The sequence below is a fragment of the Hydra vulgaris genome, chromosome 15, assembly GCF_038396675.1.
Source record: "Hydra vulgaris chromosome 15, alternate assembly HydraT2T_AEP".
Lineage (NCBI taxonomy): Eukaryota > Metazoa > Cnidaria > Hydrozoa > Anthoathecata > Hydridae > Hydra > Hydra vulgaris.
Window position 1 is genome coordinate 9,265,945 of NC_088934.1, and position 22,114 is coordinate 9,288,058.

The window sequence follows — 22,114 nt, forward strand, 5'->3', positions numbered from 1 at the left end:
TTAATCAAATGAAAATCCTCGACAAATATAAACTAAACGTATATAAAAATTTATCTTTTGTTTATATGTGGAAGTATAATTTATCTCCTTAAATTTTTAAAGATTTTTTTATTTTGAAACCATTAAGCAAGTTTAATATGAGGAATAATAATTATTTAAATGAACCACTCTGTCGAACAAAATTCAATCAATTTTGTATCACTTATCGTGCTGCTCATCTCTGGAACAAAATTATTTTGCCTAACTTCGGCTTTCACCTAACTCATCCTGTTTTTAGAAATAAATTAAAATACTCATTTTCTCTATAGAAAATATCTTAGAAATATTTTTAATTTATCTTGTGATAAAAAATAATTTTTATTGTCATGTATGTTCATATTTTGTTTTATACTTGTTTACAATTTATTTTCATTTATCTAAGTACGATTTAATGTTTTTATGTTATTTTTTACGTATTCTTATTGTAAATAAGCGTTTTTATAATATTTACACTCTTTTGTAAAAGGCTTCTCACGATAAGATCATGTGATCTTCTTTTGGAAGCCTTGTTTGTATTTGAAAAATATGTAATTTATAAATATTACGTTAAATGTAAACATTAAAAAAAAAGTAAAAAAGTAATGATCTACATCCTGGCGCTATTGCAGATTCTCACTACCCAACCCCTTTTTCTTTATTGTTGACTATGATAGAGAACTTTATACTAATTAAGAATCGTATAAAAACATAGGTCAAAAAGTGCTCTAATTCGACGTTGAAGTTTAAGCAACAACTATTAAAAACGCTAATATTCGCCATCTTTTTCATACTCGGTTGTAATTAAATTCCTTTTCAAAGATGACTAAAGAAAAGCCTGGTTTCTATCGACAATTTAAAGCAAAACTGTTTAAAAATGAATAGCGCATCAGTTTCTCATTGATTTCTGGCTTTAACTTTAAGCCTGTCCCAAATAATGTACGTTTAATCGCGCTAATCCCTTGTTTTTTTGTCAGTCGGTTTATGTACATTTAAATAGCAATATCTTAAATTACTTTTTGAAAAGTTAATTATATATTTATATATATATATATATATATATATATATATATATATATATATATATATATATATATATATATATATATATATATATTCTTTAAAACATTTAATTTCAGACCTATGTTTTTATACGATTCTTAATCAGCATAAAGCTTTCTATCATTATCAACAATAAAAAAGAAAAAAGGAGGAGGAGGGGGGAGGGGGAAAAAACCGTAGTTGAGCCCTACATCCTTGTCATAAGGGTATCTAAAATAAACTAAATAGCTCAAATCAAAATTAAGATAAATGCAAGACAAAATATATTACGGATATTATACGCTTAATAGTTTTTGCATTTTCAATATATGACCCGGATATGGCTAAGGGATCGTTATAAAAAACGTTAGAAAACCAAAGTGCCATTTAGTTTAATAAAAATCACCACCGAAAAGAATTTAAGACCTCCTACTTCTTTTTAAAAAATAAATTTAGCGTTCCGTAATTTAAGAACCACCCCTAAACAGAATTTTTTTTTTTTTAACGAAATTTTCAGTAAAAAAACAGAGCGAAGTTTGAAAGTTTAAAGTTAAAGTTTCTCAAATTCAATGTTATAGGAGCCAGAATATTCAACTTATAATATATCCACTTTTAAGCCAACTTTGAATATATCTACTTTGATGTGCTATGTTCTTATAACACTCAAGCAATTCAAGAGGAAACGGCGAATAAAGATTTCTAATGAGACAAAATCCATTACTTTCTACTATTTTCTATAACTTATTGAAAACAAATAAAGAATAAATGAGAGGTGTGCATAAGACCTTTTATGAACCGTATAACGGGTCCGAGTTTTTAGTGATTATCTTATTTAATACTTTAAATTTTTTAAATACTTAGTTTTTTAATTGATCTACTTATAATTCTACAAATTTTATATAATGATTTTTTTTTTATACGTTTTGTACGTTATATTGTTTTATACGTTTTATACGTTTTATACGTTTTAAACGTTTTATTGTTTTCTAATTTACCGTCTCATTTATTGCCTTTAATCTTCATACTAAATGATTTTTAAGATATATTAAGTTTAGCTTTTTTAACAATTTTTAACTTATGCAAAATTTTTAGGTTTTATATATACATATATATATATATATATATATATATATATATATATATATATATATATATATATATATATATATATATATATATATATATATATATATATATATATTTATATACATATTATATATATATATATATATATATATATATATATATATATATATATATATATATATATATATATATATATATATATATATATATATATATATATATACATGCATATTTATCTATATCGACTTCTATTTTGTTAAATTTTATGCTTATATATTATCATATAACAATTTTTCGTTTTGTGCAATAATCTTTCGTCTAACACAATGTTTATCAGTTTTATATTCATCTAAATAAAAAAGGCATATAATTGTTTTTGTATAATTATACAGTATATATAATCAATTTAATTCTTAGATCGTTATAAAGGTCAAACATTTAGTAGCATCATAAACATATATTAAAAAAATTTTGTTGCATCATAGGAATATATAAAAAAACAACAAGATTAAAAAAGTAATTGAAATCTTATCTTTGACTAATAAGTAAAAGGTTTCACGTTAGTTAAACTCCTAGAAATATTGAGTAACGATAAATTTGTAATGTATTTTGTGTAGGGTTGCTATTAACCTCTTTTTTCCGTAGGAAAGCGCAAAACAAACTTTATTTTTTATTAGTTTAGCGCGGCGCATTGCTGCGGAAAAAACTTGGCAACCCTAATTTTATGTAAATTATTATTTAGCAAACACTTTATAGAATCATAAGCATAAGGTAAAACTTATAAATACGATAAAGTAACATGTTAAAACATTGTTTTACGATAAAGTAACATGTTAAAACATTGTGTTACGGTAAAGTAACATGTTAAAACATTGTGTTACGATAAAGTAACATATTAAAACATTGTGTTACGATAAAGTAACATGTTAAAACATTGTGTTATAGATTATGAGTATTAAGTTTGTGAGAAATCTCCACTTTTGTGTCTTAAATAAAAGACAAACGTTTACAAATAAACTACAGTCATAATATGAAACGATACTTTCAAATTTATGCTTTAAATTGTTCACAGAAGCGGATCCAGCACTTTTAGATGTTTGAGAGCTAACTTCCAGATATGTAACAAGCTCCAAACATCTATATAACATATAATTGTTTGGAGTTTGTTCCATGGCTGGAAGTTAGTTCAAGCATGAAAAAATGTTGGATCCGCCCCAATTTTATAAATAATACTTTATAAACTGTGAACTTTGGATTGCAAAGTTGATTTGTGATAATTTTTAAAGCTTGGTTCCAAAGTTCCATAAATTGTACAGTTTTAATATACTTGACAACAGTATATGTATACAAAAAAATCTATTTTGTTTTTATTACGTGTTTTTGAAGAACTTTAAACATAAATAATTGTGCAACTTTATATAAACATTCGTTTCCAGTCATAAATAATAGAAGTTAATTTTGCACAGTAAAATTTGAAATATGGTTTCATAGATTTTTATTAAAGTTACATATCATTACATAAGAATGAAGACTGTTAATGAATCGTTAGTTAAAGTTTGCATAACAACATACAAAAAAAAATTGTTTAATGATAATGAAATGAAACATAAATATTTGAAATATAACAAAAATGATTATAATTTTTTGACTGAAATAATATTAACTGCTTAAATAATGAATATTATGAACCAGAAGAATTTAAGAGAGAAAAACGTATCAAAGATTTAAACATTTTAATATACGGTCGATGAACAAAAATTTTGAATCATTTAAACATTTTTATTATTCTTTAAATTATCTTCTTGATGTAATATGTATATCAGAAACTTTGGAAGATGCAAATTCGCCCATGCCCGAAAACTCCACGTGTAATCAGCAAGGGAGGTGGCGTTGCAATATATATTCTTGATAAATTTGAATTGAAAAAAAAACAACACATTTTCAAAAACAAATAAACATATTGAAACATTGTGCATTGAAGTGTTAAATTCTTCTGGTAAATCGTTTTTAATCCCCTCATTGCCATGTGGTAAACAAGTTAACCGCCATGTGGTAAACAAGTTAACTTCCTTAATATCTTAAGAAATTTTATGTCTCAAATGAGTAAACAAAACAAGCACGTTTTCTTTGCGGGAGATACAAATATGGACGCATTATGTTATGAAAAGTTTGCAAACATAAAAAACTTTTTTCAACTTACTATTTAAATTTAATGTAATACCCATCATATTTAAACCCACACGCATTACTAACCAATCATCTTTTGTGATTGACAATATTTTAACAAACAGTTCCCTAAATACTAAATTTGAATCAGGCCTTTTTATTGCAGACTTTTCTGATCATTTTCCGGTTTTCTATATAGCACGCGAAGTACTATCTAATATTGACAATAAAAAAATCTTTGTGACTTAAAGAAATCTTTCTATAAAAAACCTGAATAATTAAAAAAAAAAACTCCAAATAGAACGATGGGACAACGTTTATTCATCAACAGATCCTAATATTGCGTTTGATAATTTCTCAAACACATTTCAAAATATCTTTGATAATATATGCCCAAAAATAACTACAGAAATAAAAAACAAAGGATAGAAGAATTCATGGATGACAATGACTTTAATTAAAGCATCAAAAAGAAAACAAAAACTTTACGTAAAATTTTTAAAATCAAAAGATGATGAAAAAATATACAAAAATTATAAAATGCTTTTTTCAACATAATGTAAAAGAAGCAAAAGTAAGATATTTTTCTAATCAGCTTGATTAGCATAAATTCGATATAAAAAGGACTTGAGCTGTTATAAACCAACTAACAGAGAAAAAAAGAAGCATACTTGCTTACCACAAAAATTAATTTCCGATAAAAAAAATTATAACAAGTGAAACAAATATATGTCAATAATTTAACAAATATTTTGTTAATGAAGGCCCCTCTCTTGCTTCTAACATTGCGCAACCAAATAAAACATTTAATAATTTTTTGGGAGAAAAACCCAACACTAGTATGAAATGATAACTAAACTTGAAAAGATAACTAAACTAAAACTTGAAAAGATAACTAAACTAAACTTGAAAAGATTACTAAACTTGAAATGATAACTAAACTAAAATGAAAAGATAACTAAACTTGAATTTAATAAAGCAATTTTTGAACTTAAACGCAACAAGTCATGTGGATATGATGGTATTTCCAGTAATGTAGCTATTTATGTTATGGACAGCATTTGTAAACCATTATTTTATTTAATATCATCTTCATTTGAAAGTAGTATATTCCCTGACAAACTTAAGTTAGCCTAAATTAATCCCATTCTCAAAAAAGGTGATTGCAATAATATTTCTAACTACCGACCTATTTCTCTACTCCCAGTTTTTTCAAAAGTATATGAGAAAGTAATTTATAATAGAGTTAATAAGTACTTTACATTAAACAATTTATTATACAAAAATCAGTTTGGATTTCAAAGCAATTGCTCTACTGAACATGCTATTATTAAACTTGCTGACAAAATATATAAGTTGTTTGATAGTGATGAATTGGTATTAGGAGTTTTTATTGATCTTTTCAAGGCCTTTGATACAGTTGATTATAATATTTTACTTTCCAAGCTAAAATATTACGGCATAATAGTCTCAACATTTAAGTGGATTCAAAGCTACTTGTCTAACAGAAAGCAATTTGTACTACTAGAAAAGTCAGGAACCCTTAATATTACGTGTGGAGTTCCTCAGGGTTCAATCCTAGGTCCATTATTGTTTTTAATATATATTAACGATATGCACAAAGCTTCCCAAAAAATATCTACAATTTTTTATGCTACGATACAAAATTATTTTTTAATCATCCTGATGCAAATACTTCGTTTGAAACTATGAATATTGAACTCAAAAATTTCAACCTCTGGTTTATAGCAAATAAATTATCCCTAAATTGTAAAAAAACTAAATATACTCTATTTCAAAAAAAAAAAAAAAAATCAATTAATCTTCCGTTAAAGCTGCCTAAACTGTTTATTAATAAAAATCAAGTTAAACGTGAAAAATACACAAAATTTTTGGGAGAACTTTTTGATGAAAATTTGTCATGGAGAAACCATATTGGTCTTCTTGAAACAAAAGTGTCCTCTGTAATAGGTGTTTTGTATAAGTCAAGACTTTTTCTCGATAGTAAATCTCGTAATATGCTTTACTTTAGTCTTGTACATAGTCAGCTTTTGTACGCAAATATTGTATGGGCCCATAAAACCAAATTGCTAAAATTGCAAAGTATGCAAAACCATGCATGCAAAGCAATTATTTAAATAGGTTAGTAAACCCGGCCCCAGTGATAAAAAGCATGATGGTTCTAGATATTGAGAAACTTAACACATTACAGATATTAATTTTTATGTATAAGTATAAAAACAATCTTCTACCAAGCGTTTCTTCAGATAACTTTCTTATATCGTTTTCTGAAAAATATAATCTGCGTTCAAATACCAGGAACGACTATCAACTAGGAAAAATTAAATCACAGCAGTCAAGTTTTCTAAATACAAACCGTGGTCCATCAATATGGAATCGTTTCCAAAATAAAAATATTAAAGACCTAAAAAGCATTTCATCGTTTAAACAACAAACTAAAATGCATCTCCTTAATTCCTGACATATATATTATAGTTTACAGTATTTGTTTTCAGATTTTTTTGTATTTTTCTTTTTATTTATCTTTTATTTTTTTCTTCTTATGTATTTTAATTTTATTAATTTTTTTTTTGTGTTTTCAATTTTTTGCACACACACACACACACAAAAAATGAGTTTTGCTTTATTAAATTTTTATTTTTCTTTAAAAATTAAAGTGTTTTTTTATTTTTATTTCAATAAGTGACTAAAGGGGCTCTATGAGAAGGTTGTGATGATAAACGCATCATCCTTACCTTCTTTGAGTCCCTAACTGATTATAACAGTATATATATATTATAAATTAAAAAGATTAAAAACGTTTTTTATAAAGGTTTTTTATGTTTACGATGTTATTTGTTTTATATGAAAAATTGTAATATTGTTTAATCAGCGAAATAAACGTTAAATAATAATAATGATGTTTTTATCACAATGCTTATTATAATACTTTGAATAAAATTAGGGTTGCCAAGTTTTTTCCATAGCAATGTGTCGCGCTAAACTAATAAAAAATAAAGTTTTTTTTGTTCTCCTTTGGGAAAAAGAGGTTAATAGCAATCCTACACAAAAACATCATAAATTTATTGTTACTTAACTTTTCAAGGAATTTGACTAAAGTGAAACTTTTTACTTATTTATCGAAAGAAATTTTTCAATGACTTTTTTAACAAACCTTGTTTTGTTTTTTGTTTTTTGTTTTTGATAAAAAAAACTGTTAATTGTGTTGAGCAGTTTTTACAAAAAATGCTTCTCGAATTTATAATAAACTTATAATAATTTTTTTATCTAGCAAAGGTTTTTTACTGCAACTTATATTGTAGATATGAAAAACTTATAATAGTATAAAACATTTGATAATTAAAAATCTAGACAAAACTAAAAAAATTGCATAATTTTTTAATTGGAATGATCAATTTAATTAATTTAAAAAGTATAATAACAATAAAGTCTAAATAATAAAATTAGATGAATTTAGTTATATATAATATAAGTTATAACATAAGTTTTTGTATGCCATGACGACGAATAGTGTTCACTTTTGTAAATGTTGCGGCAGCTAGCCGACTTACCCGTTTTATGTCAGTTTTCTTGATTGAAAACTTGATCCGCTTTTAAAGTTTATCTAGATTTTCAGCTTGCAAATTTTTATTGTACATCAATCTTTTGTGTTCAGACCAAAAATCTTTAATTGGTTGTAATTCGGGCAGGGTTATGCACTTTTGGTACAAATTAAATATTTCAACTTTAGATTTTAATGGTATTGTCATTTTAATGATATTTTTCAATAAATTTCTCTAATTTGAAAAGACAGTTTGAAATATACTCATTTTTATTGACTGCTTGGCCCGATGGAGCCATGTAATGCTGAGAGATTTCTTTCTCCGAGAATGTAATCCAAACGAGTAATTTTGGCTCGAGTTCGTCTTTTCTATTCAATCTTACATCATTTAATGCTCCATTTGTGTTAGAAGAGTAGAATCCAGCGTTTCCAAAAATATTGGTGTTGCTTATAAAAAAGTATAATTCATTGTCAATAACCATCATTTTTTTCCGAAAAACAAAAATAATTTACAGTTTTTCGAACAAACAGCTGCTTTTTACGCCGGTGTTCTTTTGAGTGTTTTAGTTTTTTTATGATAATGAATACAAGTTTTTTATTGGTAGTTTCACATTTGTACGGTTGCCATATATTGAATCAATTTGAAATTCTTTTTAGCATATTCTACACAGTAGATTTTGGGATGCTTTCCATTCGAAAATGATTGACAATAAAACTTTTATTTTCATCTGAATGCCAATCCGAAAGTGTACACACTCGTTTTTCAAGCGAACCTTTGTCATGAGTCTTTTTTTTCATTTTCGGATATAACTAAACAAAAAAAATTTTATTAATGCACTTAAAGATTTACATTTGTAACTAATTAGGTGCGATACCATGTTTATTCCTTTACATTTTTATAGTTATTAAAACTTTGTCCTGATTTTTAGTTATCACATGTTAATATATGAAATAAATGCTCCATTAAATGCAGTAGTGTTGTAGTGGTAGATCGCTCGTTTTATAAGCGAGAAGTTCAGATTCGATTTTCGATTCATACCATGGTAGTACCGCACTGTACTTGTTTCTCTGCGCAGTGGCCTTGTTTATCAAGGGGTTTTTTTTGGTGTTAAAGAACGGAGAGAGGGTTGCAACCAATATAAAAGTAACCTCCTCGACTGTAGTGCCCTCTCGGGCTTGGGAAGTAAATTACAATAAAAAAATAATAATAACTGTTGTAAAGCTTTTTAGCAGGCTACAATTGGACTTGTCAACTGCAGCGTGACAGCTTGTTTATGCAGTCACACTTAAGACAGTGCGTTTAGAGGTGTTTGTGTGTGTTTGTGTGTGCAAATTTTATAAAGTTATTCCAATATACCTTATATATACGCAAGTTTTATTTCATTTTAAGCATTTTTTTATTTCTAGAGCATGTAGCTGTTTAATCATTTTATTTTATCAACATAGGTATATTTCTGTTGTTCTAAAACATGTAATTACTCAACTTTTTTCTTTTGTTTACATAGGTATGTTTCTATCGTTTAAAATCATCTTGCTACTTCTTGTTGTAATTGTTTAAATATTTTTAACTCTTTTAGTTTTTTTTTTGTGATATTTAATCTCTCTATCTTATTAAAGATAATTAAGATTTCAAATAAATTTAGTAAACTCAAATTTTAAGTTGTTTAGTGCCACAAGTGTACGTATTAGTAATGGGAAAAGTTATATCAATGCATCAAATAAATATGATAATCATATATGCATACCTCAAAATTGTTTTTTCATTTTCATATTTCATTCTCCCAAATATTATGATAGAATGTAATAGTTTTTTTTCCAATTAAATAAAATTTCGTTAAAAATTTTTTTAAGAGACGTCTTCAAAAAATTTTTAACGAAAGTATTTAAAAAACATTTAATACGTCTCGAAGTTCTCTACAACAACAAAAAAAAGAATTCAAAATCTTTTTTCCTTTAAAAAAAAATTAATTAAAACTCTTAACAAATTCATTTGACCCGCTTTAACTCTATATAATCCTATTTTAATTTAAAAAAAAGTTATAATCCTATTTTAATTAAAAAAATCTTCAAAGTATTATTTTTTTACTTATATCATAAATTTAATTGGTTTTGCAGAACTTTGATCTTATTTGAACACCTAATTAAACTATTGAATAATAAAAAATTATTAAAACTAATTTAATATATATTTAATTCGTATCAATATTCTTATCTTCTATCTATTTTACTTTTACCATATCTTATTGGAAAGGTTGTCGTTATTATATCGTTATCCTATCACACCTCTTATCAATATTATATCATTACCAACCATACTTCTTATCGTTACTCTATCGTTCTCCGAAAATGCCTTTTATCGATGTTATATCATTATCCTATGATAACTTTTATTGTTTTATCATACCTGTATCGTTACCTGTCATATCTTTAATCGTTTTTGCTTCATTATCCTATCATATCTCTTATTTTTATTATTTAGTTATTTTATCATCTCTATTTGTTATTATATCATTATTCGATCATATATTTTATCGTTGTTGTATTGTTATCCTATCATAGCTCCTATCACTATTATATCATTATCCTACCATTTACCTACATTTATTTACATTACCATTTACCTACATTTATTTACATTACCATTTACCTACATTTATTTACATTACCATTTACCTACATTTATTTACATTACCATTTACCTACATTTATAGTTACCGTATCGTTCTCCTACCATATTTTTTATCGTTGTTATATTATTATCATGTCATATCTCTTATCGTTGCTAAATTGTTTACCTATCGTACCTCTTATAGCTATTATATCACCAGCCTAACAAATATCTTATAGGTAATGTATCCTTATCCTATCAATCCATACATGTTAAGCTTTAATAATAATATTTTGTGGTCGACTGTATCAAAAGCCTTAGAGAGATTTATGAATGCACCTAATATAACTTCTCCGTTTGTAAAAGAGTTTTTTATTTTATCAACTAGGTAAAGGATTGCGTGTTCAGTTGATGTATTTTTTTGAAAACCGAATTGCTTGGAGTAAATAAAATTATTTTCTTTAAAAAAAGTATATACTCTATTGTGCATAATTCTCTCAAAATTCTCTTAGAGAATGTAGAAAGTATTGTTATTGGTCTGTAATTGCCTATTTCACTTGTATCTCCTGATTTAAAAATAGGTTTTACTTTCGCAGTTTTCAGTTTTTCAGGAAAGATACCTTCCTTTAAGGAGTGTTTAAATATTTTAAATTTAATTGTTTAAATTTAAAATATTTTAAAAATGTTTAAATATTTTAAAGTTAATTATAACGTTGCTATTAATATCATCGATTCGGGTTGCTTTGTTTCTTTTTAGGCTTTTAAAAGCGTTGTCAAATTCTAACATGGTTAATTTTTCGTTATTCAATTCATTTTTATTAAGATCAAAATATTTATCAAAAGATATATTTACACTAGGAACTTGGGATGCAAGTTTAGATCCAATATTAACAAAGAAGTTGTTAAACTCATTTGCAATGACGTTTTCATCATCAATTGTTTTGTGGTTGATTTTTATAGTTTTAGGAAAGCATGGTTTGTTAATTTTTGATTTACCAATAATTTTATTTAATAATTGCCATGTTTTCCTAGAATCTGTTTGACACTTTTCAAGTAGTTTATTATAATAACTAGCTTTAGCGGTTTTTTTAATTTTCTCAAAGAGACTTGCATAACTCTTGTATTCAGATTTTGTTTGATCACATTTTTTTAAAGGTACTTTATATATAATCGTTGTTTCCGCTTAGATGATTTTTTAAGACCTATACTTAACCAAGGTGAATTTATGTCTTTAAGTTTAATTGTTTTTACTACTTTTTAAAAAAATATCTATAAACGTATTATACATTAAATTGGTATCATTTGAGGATTCTAAATCTGACCAGTCAATATTGGCTAACTCACTTTTAAAGTTAACCTGGCTATCCAAAGAAAAATGCCGCCTTGTGATTGTTTTTTTTTTATTATTTTAATTTTATTTAAGGTATTTATTGAAATAAATATCGGAAAGTGATCCGATATAGATGTTTTAATTACTCCTTTCTTTAAGGAGATTTCAAATAAAGAATTTGTTAGTATATTATCTATTAGTGTTGCCGAATTTTTTGTAATTCGGGTTGGTTTATTTATAAGAGGAATTACACCAAATCGAAATAAATGATTGTGAAATCTTTGTGTTTCTTTATTATTTTCATAATTTAGAGCATTAAGATTAAAATCTCCTAGGATAAATAATTTTTTTTTTCTTGGAAGCTTTTCAAAATAATATTTTGAAGATGATTTGAAAATATTTCTGTTGATGTTTGTGGCGGTTTATAACAGCATGATATTAAGGTATTTTTAGAGTCATTGAAAAAGCGTGCTTCCGTTAAATTCGTCATCAGTTAACCATGTTTCGCTTAAACAAATAATATTAAAAATAAAATTGCTTTCCTCTAAAAATATTTTAAAGTTTTCAAAATTTGCTTCTTTTAATATTAAGATTAACTTCTAATATAAAGCACTTCTAATATTAAGATGAACAAGAGAAAGGCTCTCATAAGGTTTAACATCTTTTAAATACTTATTTATTTCATCTGGGAACATGTGTTTCCATATTCATTAATGAAAAGTTATCAATAAAGTTTTTGTCAAGGTCATATGTATCAAAAGTCTTTTGATCATTTATTTTAAAAACCTTATCTGAAATGTTTTCAAAAAGATTTTTGTATTCAAACGTTTTCGGATTCATTTTAAAAGGTTTCGTTATTGATATATTATCAATAAAAATATTCAAAAAATAAATAAAAATTAAATAAACCGTAAATAAAATAAGTAGAAAATTACTTTTTATTTGTCTTCCACTCGCGTACATTTAGCTTGTCGTATGATATGTAAGCAAATTTTCCCGATTTTCTTTCAATTTTCAGTTTTTCACGCAATTCCTTTCTTATTTTATTTCTCTCCATGCAGTAATCTTCGTTAATATAATGTTTTTTCCATTTAAATTTGAGGCATTTCTTAAAATTTCCTCCTTATCTTTAAGTCCAATAATTTCAGAACAATTATTCTGCTCTCTTTTACGTCTTTTTTTACCAGCTCTATGTGCTCTTTCAATTTTTACATTTTCTACACCCATGTACTCATTAAATATTTCTTTTACTTTTTGTTCGCTTTCCAGCCAGGTTTCATTATCATCTTTTTTAACTCCGTCAACTCTTAGATTGTTTTTCCTTGTTCTACCTTCAATTTCTTTTAGCTTACTGTTAATTTTTTTGAGGTCGGTGTTGTTATTTTGTATTTCATTATGGTTAGATTTATTTTTTATGAAAATATCTAACGCATTTTTTTTTTTTTTTTTTCAATAAGTTCCTCATGAAAATTTAAACTAACCTTTATTTCTTCCACTTCTGTTGCAAGTGTTGATACTTTCTTAGCGTTCTCTAAAATATTTTTTTCTACTTTGTCTAATCTTTCGTTTAAGATTTTGGTGTTTACACTAACGATACTTATAAAGTTGCTTTCTTGTTGCTTTAGCGCAGCGTCTCTACTTTGTAGTTTGTAAACAAGTCTTTTATCATTTTTTTAATTTCCACAAGTGTAACTGCCATAATATAAATAACATTTATTACCACTATTAATTTAAAAGTTTTTTGTTAATATCTTGTAAACACACTATTGCACTAAAAGATTATGTGTTTTTTCCGTGTACGTCATGATATCATATTCTATATTCAAATTTGAAAATCGTATTTATAAAAAGTCAAAGCATGTTGAAATTACGTTTAAAGAAGAATTTAAAACGAAAGCTCAATTAAAATTATCCAAAGTTTATTAAAGTTATACATTACAAAATCATTATCCTTAAAAACGACATGTTTATATATATTATAAAAAGTTGTTTAATGTTTAAGTTGTTTGTTGTTAAAAGTAATATTTATAAATTATAATAAAAGTCCAATGTGCAATCCTTTATAACTGCTACGCTGTGTTATCTACTAACTGAAAACATGATATCATTACATCTTTAATGATCATCTAAAGTAACACTGGGCAACAAAAAAATATTTTTTTTTTGTATCTCAAGCAATTTTATTCAAATTATACTAATTTCGGGCTGAGAAAAAAGAATATGACAACGAAAATTTTTTATTAGCTCTAGTTTCTGAGATATACAATAGCAATAAATTTTTATTTCACTTAATTTGCAACAGAGCAATATGACATATAATTTACATACTCTAATAACATTTAAAGTACATTTGGTTTTTTTTTATTACAGATATATTCTAATAGTTTTAAATAAAGAAATCATGATCATCAAGTTAATAGGGTTAAAGATGCCTATGGAGTATCGTCACAAAATCGTGATCTTTTTGCTTTCCTTTTGTAAACTAGTTCTGGAGCATCCCTACACACAAACCAACAGTAATCTGCAAGCATGGCCTCATTTCAACGACCCTGATATCTTTTTTCCATTACACAAATAACTTGGTGAAACCTTTCCCCATGTTCATTACAAACAGCTCCACAATTGGGGGGGGGGGGGAGAAGTCTAGATGTGAGTGGAGGAAATGAATCTTGAGGGACATGTTACATCCAAGGTGATGATATTTTTGCAGAAGTACTGCTATCAATTGAATGTAGTTATAATCTCGTTTGTTGCCTAAAAATCCACTAATCACTCCCTTAAGAGCTTCCCAAGTTTCCTTTTCGGGCCCCTTCAAAACTTTGTCAAATGCAGAATCCTTCATAAGATGACGTATTTATGGCCCAACAAAAATACCTTCTTCAACTTTTGCATCACTTATTTTTGGAAACTTATTTCTTAAATACCTAAAAGCATGTCCTTCTTTGTTCATACCTTTGACGAAATTTTTCATCAAACCCAACTTAATATGTAATGGTGGAAGAAGAACATCTTTTGGATCCACAAGTGGTTCAGCAATAACATTTTTTTTTCTGTGTTGAGATTTCTTGCAGTCTTCTTTTATATAATGTGAACTTCTGTCTCTACTGTCCCACATACACAAAAAGCAGCAGTATTTAGTATACCATAATTGCATTCCTAAAAGTATGGCAATGACTTTTAGATCACCACAAATTTTCCATTTGTGTTTATTGTAATTAATTGAGTTGAGGAGAACTTTCATGTTTATATAAGTCTCTTTCTTGTGAACTGCATGGCCAATAGGAACAGAAGGAAGACGGTTTCCATTGTGCTGTAATACAACTTTCAAGCTTAGTTTAGATGAGTCTATGAATAATCTCCATTCAATTGGATCATAGTTCAAATTAAGACAATGCATTAATCCAAAAACATCAATGCAAACAAGATTATTTTTTTTCTCAAAAAAAGAAAGCAGATTCTGCTGGCGTTTTCTGTAAGGTGAAACCTTGACATCAAGTTGGAGAAGATTCCACTGCTTTAGTCTTGACCCTAGAAGTTCTGCCTTTTCCTGTGACAAGTCCAGATCTCGAACAAGATCACTTAATTCTGCTTGACTCAATCTGTGTGGCACAACATCTGTTAACACAAAATCAGGATCATTTGATGTGGAAGGCTTGTTTTCTTCTATTTCTAATTCATTTTCTGCTTCTAACTCACAACTTTGTGGTGGAGTAGGAACTGGTAAATTATCTGAATGATTTGTAAAATTTTACACTAGTAAATAAAAAAATAAAAACTAAGAATAGATTAGACCAGAAACTTTAGCAAACACACATAACTAGTGTCACAAGTTTTAAACATGAACAAAACATTTTGGATAGTCAAAAACAAAAATTTTTTATAAAAAAAAATGAAAATTTCTACCCTTGCAATGGTTGAATAAGCGATCGCGATTTACAAAATCTGGTCTTTAAAATTTTAGTTTATGCAAGCCGTTTACTTTGTTTTTAAAGAACAAATTATTGTTAGCGAAAAAGTTATAAAAAACAAAACAAAACAAAACAATAAACTTACGATTACAAATGCAATAACACTCCAGTCACTAACTGCATTATATAAGTAATAAAACTATAATAGTATTATTATTTTTATAAAGCACTTATAACTTTTAAAGTTCATTCATTGTTCAAACAACATTAGTAATTCCAAACTTTAATCAAAGTAAAAAAACATCTGAAAAAATGAAGTGGATAATTAAATATTATTAAAAACTTCATGAACTTCTACAATACACTTAAACAACTTTATAAAAGGATTTAGCATTATGAAACGTTACGAACAGTCCGAAAAAACGCGCGCTAATTTAAAAATAAACCAATAAAAAGTTTTTTTTGGTTGATTTTTAAATTAATCATGCGCTTTTACGGACCATTAGAAGCTTTTTTCGTAATGCTAAACTTTTTATAAAGTGCGTTTTTATGAAGTTGTTTAAGTTTTTTAATACGTTATAAATATTATTTAAATATCCACTCTATTTTTCTAGATGCTTTTCTACTTCAATTAAAATTCGGGATTATTTATGTTGTTTGAACTAAGAATGAATTATAAAAGTTATAAGTGCGTTGTAAAAGTATTACACTTATATAGTGTTATTACTTTTATAATGAAGTTACTAGAGTGTTATTACTTTTGTAGTCATAAGTTTGTTATTTTATACTTTATAACTTTTTCGCTAACAAATTTAAGTTGATTGCCCTCAAAAACAAAGTACACGATTTCGCATAAACTAAAATTTTGAAGACCAGATATTTTTCCGGATTTTTCATTTCGCGATCACTTAATTCAACCCTTGCCTTGAGAGAAAATTTTTGCTTTTATTTCTTAAACTAGAGCTAATATGTCATTTTTAATGTCATTTTCGAATTCAGCAGATGGAAATGCATAAGAAATAACTAATTTTGGTTCCGATACAAAATCACTGTTGGGCAGTGTAATCAATAGCAACATGACTTCAGAAAAGTGAATCCAGAAATATTTTCAGACTTTTAGTTTATACTAATTTTCATTTTGAAAGTATTTATTTTTGTGTAAATATACAACTACCCTACTAAATCATACATTTTTCGTAAAAATAGCTTCTTAACAGCACAAAACGCATTAACATATAGACCCACATTACCTCATTTAACAATAATGCTTATTCCGTCTTAAAACTAATTGAACCTAACTATCTGGTAATTTTTCTTTTAGATGAAACATTTTTTATGTGTTAGACCTCGTTTTCAACACTTTTTTTTTTGAAGCTTAAGGTTTTCGATAAAATTCTCTCTTTAAATGTATGCACCATTTTAAATAAAAAGTGTACTTAAGAATTTGCCAATTAGGCTGAAAATTAAAATTTAGAGACACCTAATAAGAATAAAATTTTAACCACTTATAACATATAGAAAAGTTTAGTTTCAACCTAAAGTCTTTCTTCTGAAAATCTGATAAATGTTGATTAGACCCACATCACCCCACTCTACCCTAGTAGTTAAATTACACGTAACCGGAAATGTTACGTAGGCCCATCAACAGCTAGCCAGGCTAGTTTGAACAGAAGATAATGAGCTTATGTAATTATAGTGGTAAATGATCGAGTTTCGCTTTAATGCAGTCGACACTGATACTATTGACGACTTTGTTTGTTAGTGCGTTCCGTCGGTGAACAACGCAGTTTTAAAAGAAGTTGAAGCAGTTGTTAACAATTTCACGATAAAAATGCTACTTTTTCAATCAGCATTTTGGCTGTTAAGCAAAAGAGCGAACCATAGCATCGAATCTTTTAGAACGATTAGCAGCTTTGCTTCTATTAGGACTCGGCAAGTTACCTAGAAGGAGATTGGGTTTATATTAGAATAAATGGACAATACTACGTTACAATCTTTGGTGGATATGTTAAAGTGTTGAAATTTAAATTCAATGCGTTGGTAAAATTTGCTTATGTGAGGCTTATGGTTTACGATTAGGGTAAATGTTGATGTTGGTTGAATAAGATGGTTAATAATACATAATTTTAGTTATAAATTTTTTTGTTTTGGAGGCTGCCAAGTTAGAAAAAACATCAACATGCAATTATTTTGTTTACAGCAAAGTGTCCCTAGGGAATTGATCTAAGGGTTTCTTGCACACATAATTCAATGCGATGAATAGTTGATGAAAATAAAAATGTCTTAAACACTATCTTCAACGATAAAAATAAAACAAACGAATAGCTTTTAAATGAAAAAAATCAACTACATACACAAGAAGCAGTCACTGTTGAAAACACTCTAACGCCAAAAACTATTACCCAATAATTCTAAAAATAGTTGTTCAATAATCTGTATAAATGCGAAAAATGATATTGTAAGTGTTTTTGTTAACAAATTAATTATAAATTACAAATTACATCTCTGTGTTTCTACAATACGTGTCGAAATACATTTTCTAGTACACAAAATTGTACAAAAGCTGCTAATAAGCAGATAATAAGCAAAAAATAGCAGACTTTGGAGGATGTAAAATTTATAACCGTAACACAAATCAAGCAAAACGTAACAAAAAATAAATAACACAAACTAAACAAAAATGACAAAAAAATGTCTTTTCTCCCACCACTGAAACCCTCCAGTAAGATAACTGTCATAGGACTGATTCTGAGGATCAGTGGGGAACACAAACAACTAACATAAAGCTGAGCTAAATGGGTTTCAAAGTGAGTTATGAGAATCAAAAGGATAAACTTTATCCAGCAGGGGAGAATGTAATTCCCAACCTGAATTGGTAATGATTAATGATGGTTTCACTTAATGACCAGTTGTTTTGATTTGAAAAGACCAAGATGTGTTCATTCTAAAGGGTTATTATATAAAAGATTATCTTGTTACTTTTTAGCGACGAAAAAATCCCTGTGATTCTAAGAAGACAATTTTTCTTTTGAACCTGTTTCACCAACAATTGTCTAATAAGAAATAGTTGTAAGATGTTTTGAGATTTTTCCGTTTAGTGCTTGACTAATTAGGTACTCTGCTATTTACTTTGTTCTCTCTCCAAAGCCGTATTGAAAAGCGGAAGTTGTCCTTTTTTCATTTGAAAAAAGGACAATTTCCGCTTTTCAATACTTGTGTCCAATGCTTAGGATCACTGAAGAATATTCATAGATTATGTGAAACAGCATCAATTCAGTTCATTGCATCAAAAGTTCTAAACAGTCATCTATTTGTCCTACCAGCTCCACTGGCATAAATTCAGAGCTCTAAAAGCGAACCAATTCTGAGACAGCTAAATAGAGGATAATTCTTCGAGGAATTTTAGGTGTGAGTCTTTTCTTGGTTTTTAATTGTTTTGTAAACTTTAATGGGTATACAATAATGAGTTAAATATATCGAGTGCTTACATGAGAGCTCAATTCCTAATAAAGCAAAATCGTTCGTAAGGTCTGTACGTTCCTTCTAGCACTTAAAGTCTGAATTTTGCTGGTATGTTGAATCAGCCATCAAGATTAAAGTACTTTTTGAAAATTTCAAATATTTGTACGTATTTTTTAATGCAAGATGGAGTTCAAGTACAGATGCTCGCAAACAACTTGCCAAGATGCTAAGAGAAGTGTTGGCAGCTTTAAAACATGCCATGGAAAACTGGAATAGACTTGGAAAGAATTCAGCTAAGCGAAAGCTTTAAAAAAAAGTCATCATTTTTTGAGTTTGTATTGCTGATTACGATTTAGTAAAAGACCCAATTTCTTATAACGAACTTAGTCAACTTCTACAATCTGAAGCCATTACCATCAATGACGAGCTACATTTGATTGGACAGTTGCTGGAAGATCTTAAACAGATTAGGGCTTTCGGTTGTAGCTGTAACTGGATCTTTAGGATTTTAAATTTAACTTTGAAATATTTGGGCGGCTAGAAAAGCTCATAAAGTTCATTTTTAAAGTTTTTTTTTGTTTTTGTAGTTATTAAGGTCACAGAAAACCTTACCCAAAGCACCGCGGAAGAGCATTTGACTGGAAAGCTCATGCCTCCTTCCTTACCAATGTTGCTTATTTGGACTAGAGCTGGCGTCGAACTTTAGACCTATGGGTTCTGAATCAGAATTCTAACCACTGCGCCACAGCTGCTGTATTGCAAGAATTTTATTTTCCTGTTTAGTAGATTTTTTTGATTCTCCTTTTATTTATTGGTTTAAAACTAATATGTTGATTCAAATTTTATTTTTGAATCAACATATTTTACCGTCTCTTAATCCAAAGAATTAATTGTAACGCAAAAATACAATTTGTTCTGTCAGAAATTGATAATTACTGCATTTACAAAACTTCAAAATTTGAAATTTATTGATTTGAAAAGAGGCACCATTCTCCATTTTTGACCAGGGGCGTAACTGGCGCTCTCAAAGGCTCTGCTGATTGTGTTTGGCGTATAAAATAATATTTTACTTATATTGCTTTTATAATTGCAACACTGCGGCGTACAAACTTTGCAACTTTATGACGTACAAATTTTGCAACTTTGTGGCGCACACAATGATATTTATAGCAAAGTTTACATGCAATATTTACATGCAAAGTTTACAACCTCCTCAAATATAAAAGCAATATAACTTTTATATTTGAGGAGGTTGTAAACTTTGCATGTAAATAACTTTTAAATGTTAAATGATTTAAGGTTGTACTTCCAAAATAATTATAAACTTTGGTTAAATAAACGAATTATTTTCACTTTGTAAAGCTAGTTTACCAACTTTTAGGTTGGTTATTCCCAAACTCTAATCGTTCTAATTTTTTTTAATTCACTATTAATGGATTGTGAGATTTTTCTGTAGTTAAGTGTTATAATCCGATCGTTATTCTTTTATGATTCACAATACCTATTTTTGTTCTAATTAAATACTTACTCTATTATATTTATTATAAATGTTGCTTATCTTTCTTAGTATTCTGTGTAAAGAGATGTAAAAAAATGTTGTCTGATTTTTAAAACTATGATCAAATTTGGGGTCAAATACGTTTGCTTAAATACAAATACAAATACGTTAACTCTAGATTTCCAAATACAATTTCTTTATACAAATATCTTTATTTTCATGACTATTATATTTTACTTTTTTAAAAATGGATGATAATCTTCTACTTAATTTTAATACTGAGAGCGATGATGACTATAGAAAAAAATTTGAAAGTGAGTATTATTCAATCTGTGAATCTACTCAATTTCTTAGTAAAACAAAAAATAGCAATAGTTTTTCAATTTTAAATTTGAACATTCAAAGTATTAATAAAAATTTTGATGATCTAAAATTAATATTGCATGATCTAAATTACGATTTTATAATAATTAGTCTCACGGAAACATGGTTGAAAAGCAATGAACTAAATGAGCTAAATAATTACGTGTCAATTCACCAACCCCGTAAAACCCACTTTGGCGGTGGTTTAAGTATTTTTGTTTACAAATCTATAAACTTCGTGTTGCGTTATGATCTTAAAGTTAACGAAATAGATTGCGAGTCGTTATGCATTGAAGTAAATAATAAAGCGATCAAAAATATAATTATCAATTCAATTTATAGAAAACCAGCTGATAATTTAAAATTATTTCAAACTCTTTTTAAAAATTTTTTAAGCAAAATTAACATTTTAAAGAAACACGTGTACTTAACAGGTGATTACAATTTAAACTTGTTAAATCATGCTTCAAATGTAAATGTTCAATGTTTTTTCAGATACGCTTATTCAACGTGATATGATTCCCGCAATAAATAAATCAACGAGAATAACTAAAACCTCGTTGATGTTACTAGATAAAATATTCACTAACAATTTTCATAATTGCTTCTTAAAATCGGGTATAATCAAAACCGACATAACTGATCATTACCCAATATCTTAATTACAGATAATATTTAAACCGTTGATAAATTAACCGTCTCTAAATCAACAATCTTAATACGACAAATCAATAAAAACTTTATATTATACTTTCGAAATTTTTTATCTGAAAAACTGATTGGAATCTTATATTACAATCTCAAGATGCGAATAATGCGTATGAATTATTTTCGGCACAGTTTTGTAAACACTATGATTTGGCATTTCCAGTAAAAAAAAATTTATAAATAATTTATAAATTTTTTTTTAGAATTATTCTATTTCATTTTTAAACCCATGGATGACCAAAATTTTGTATAAATCATCAAAGAGAAAACAAAACCCTTATGAAAATTTTTTAAAACCTAAAACATATAAAAATGAACTAAATTACAAAAAATTTAAAATTGTGTTTGAAAAAGAAAAAGAAGTACG